Here is a 3,635-nt window from a genome sequence, read left to right as displayed (position 1 = left end):
TATTTGACCAGGACATTAATATACAGTCTGTACACATAAAGAAGAAATTATGTAAAGACTAATTATGTGTTTTTTGTATTGACTAATATCAGTACTTCAATTTCAATTAAGAGTACTTTGTATGAGTCAACTGCCTTGTTTTCAACTGTTCTATTTCTTTTTGCATTCAAATCATTCAATCTCCTTCTCTCATGTCCTGGAAAATACCTGAAGTTCTTCCTTCTTAGCCAGTGTTAGCAACCTAGAATTTCCAATAGGACAATCTTCAAACAATTGAAATAAAACATACAGAATGCTTCAAAGAGCTCTCTACAAAATCAGCAATGACAACAAAAGAATGGTGAGTATGATTTCCATGAATATAATAGAACTTAAAGTGTCAATAAAAATCTTTTCACATGATTGCACTGAAAGAAGCTTTTTTTTTTGGTTGAGAGAAAGAAAATATTGGTTTTATTCATTGGTACTCATGTAGTTCACATCCATGGAGGACTTTCACTCTTAATAGAGAATGAATTGGAGTGTATTATGTTATTAATAGAAAGATAAGCCTCACTTCTGTATATCTACTATCAAAACACTGTTCTCACTGTTGAGTGATCTCTCCTTTTATTACATTAAGGAAGAAAGAGGTTGTCCCAATATTTAGGGGCTAAATAATCACATAAAAACCAATTACTTAAGGAGATGCAGCAATGTATTTTTGTTTTGTGTTTTCTAAAACTCCAATTTTTGTCCTCGGTATTGACTTGTTTTCCTCAGATACGTAGCTAAATGACTACAGCAGTGCTAATAATCATATCCAGAAATTTAATGTTTCAATGATGAAGACAGTACAAATCTTCTTGTTGCTGTCTTTTAAAAGCAAAAATATAAATAAATAAATAAATACTTTAAAAAATTTGCTTAAAGGGCTTGGTAGGGTGGGGAGGGGGAGTTGGAATTAAACTTTACATCTTGTCATAGTAGATATAAGGTAATTTTTAAACAATTTTACTTGGATATAATGCACATAGTATACACCTCAAACATTTAATCATATAACTTTTTTAGTATTTCATTGAGCTATTAAACCATCACCACAATCAATTTTAGAATTTTTCTATCTATTCGAAAAAGAAATCTTTCATCTACCAGAAGTCACTTACCAGTTCCCACCAAACCACATTGGGAACCACTAATCTACTTTCTCCCTGAATGAATTTTCCTACTCTGGACATTTTAAATGAATGGGATCATAGACCATATGGTCTTTTATAGCTGCTTCTTTTACACAAATATATGTGTTTACACATATATTTTTTATATATTTCCTGATGAATTGACCCATTAGACATACATCAACACTGTTTTACAATTATTGCCTTAGATGGCGTTCTCTTAAATCAGATAGTAGCAAAGTGTTACAAAAGTACTTCTATATTGATTTCTTTTACCTATGTAGTTACCTTAATAATGATATTTATTCTGTGGTGTGGTTTCCAGTTACTGTTCAGTATCCTTTCATTTCAGCCTGACGGAGTCCCTTTAGTATTTCCTGTGGTGAAGTCTGCTAGAAACAATATGTATCAGATTTGTTGTTGTTGTAAATAGATTTGCTAGATATAGAATTCTTGCCTTAATTCTTCTTTCTTGAAATGTTTGATTGACAATACTACTATATTCCAACCTCCATTATATCTGAGGATAAGTCAGTCGGTAATATTGTTGAGTATGCCTGCATGAGTTATGTCCTGGAATACATATTGTTCCAAAGTCTGATACAATGAAATTTGAGCCTTTGGAGGGTTTGCCTCATTTCCTCCACCTCCCTTAGCTGAGCAGTGGTGACTGCACAGACATCAGTGTGGACTGCACCACCATGTCTGCTTGCTGGACAAAATGGCCACCGTCAATACTTGAACCCACTTCCGCAATGACTACCGACACTCTAAGGAGCTCCGCAATGCTGCTTTCTTGGTGATCTGCTGATGTGTGAAGAATTCTTCCATACAAGAATATGCTGCAAAAATCATCAACACCAAGAAGTGATCTGCCTAGGATGACCAGAAACTATAATGTGAGGTCTGAATATTCTGACTTTTGAAACATCATAACTTTCATGAGAGTATTTCTGAAGAAGATTTTCACAACCTCATGTCTGAACTTCTTTTTTTTTTTTTTTTTTTTCCTCATGTTTGAACTTCTTACTGGGAAGGAGCTCTTTGAAGAGATTGTGGCTAGAGTACTACAGTGAAGCTGGCGCTAGCAACTGTATCCATCAAATTCTGGAAAGTACTAGACACATCCACCAGCATGACATTGTCCACGGAGATCTGAAGTCTGAAAACCCTCTGCAGGAAAGTAGATGCAAGGGTGGCTGATTTTGGTCTTGCCATGGAAGTATGAGAACAGCAGACTTGGTTTACGTTTGATCAAACCCCAGGTTATTTGTCCCCTGAGGCCTTGAGGAAAAAAAATCCCTCTGGAAAACCTGTGGCTATTTGGGCCTGTGGGTTCATTTTATGTATCTTTCTCTTGGGATATCATCCTTCCTTGGATGAAGATCAGCACAAGCTATGTCCGCAGATCAAGGCTGGAGCCTATGATTTCCCATCCTGAGAGTGGGATACAGTGATTCCTACAGCAAAAGCATAGTTAAACAGAGACCATAAGCCCCACAAAATGTATTGCACCTCATTGGTCTTCCAAAGATTCCCGAGTGGCCTCCATAATGCATCACCAAGGTAATATGAAATAGTTGTGCAAGTTCAATGATCTGAGAAAACTGAAAGGTGTCATGCTCATGACAATGCTTTTCTCTAGGAACTTTTCATCAGCCAAAATCATATTGAATGAGGAGTCAGAGAGTGGTGATGTAAAGTACCAGAAACCACCACAGTGTATACAGTTTGCAGATGGTATGGAGAGCTCCACAGAGAGCTGTCCCAGCACCATGAAAGATGAGGACGTCAAAATGCACAAACAGGAGATCATTAAGATCAGGAAACAATGGACTGAGGTTGTTAACAATGGGGTCCTTGAGGCCTACAGGAAGATTTGTGATTTAAGCCTTACTTTTTTTTTTTTTTTCCTTGAGGCCTACGATGACCTCACAGAGAGGATCAATTTCCATAAATCTTACTTCAAGAATCTCCTATCTGAGAGCAACAAGCCTATCACACCACCATCCTGAACCCACACATCTACATGATTCATGGATTCATGTAAGCAGCTTGCATCTCCTACATTCTGTCACATGGATGGCCAGGGTCAGCCCCCCACCAGCCAGTTGGAGACCCTGGTCTGGCAACACTGGGATGGTAAATGGCTCAGTGTCCTCTATCACCGCTGTAATGAGCTCAGCCACAGAGGCATTAGGAGATGCCAGGCAGCCAGAGGTCACTGAGTTTCTGCAGCCAGTGGTTCTGGAGGACCTGAGACACATAAGCAGTCCTGTTCATTTGAGGTTTAAAACAAATTACAGAGCAGTGGCCAGCAAGACGTGAGCTTGAATGCAGTCCTGCTGCCTCCCTTTTATGTCTGTGTTTTTTACAGTTAAGGAAAGAAAAAAAAAAGATTGTTTAAAAAAATGGAATTCGTATCATAGCTCTGTTTTTAATTGTTTGAGAAACCGCCACACTGATTTCCATAAT

The 3,635-nt window shown here is 37.7% G+C and overlaps 1 pseudogene; it reads left to right on the top strand.

Annotated features, from left to right (window-relative positions):
• The first annotated feature begins 1,881 nt into the window (after positions 1-1,881).
• On the top strand, positions 1,882-3,210 carry LOC123927583 (annotated as a pseudogene).
• The last annotated feature ends 425 nt before the right edge of the window (positions 3,211-3,635 follow it).

This window comes from Meles meles, chromosome 17 (assembly GCF_922984935.1).
Source record: "Meles meles chromosome 17, mMelMel3.1 paternal haplotype, whole genome shotgun sequence".
Taxonomy (NCBI): Eukaryota; Metazoa; Chordata; class Mammalia; order Carnivora; family Mustelidae; genus Meles; species Meles meles.
Note: the sequence above shows the minus strand (reverse complement) of the source record. Positions and strands in the feature narration are given on the sequence as shown.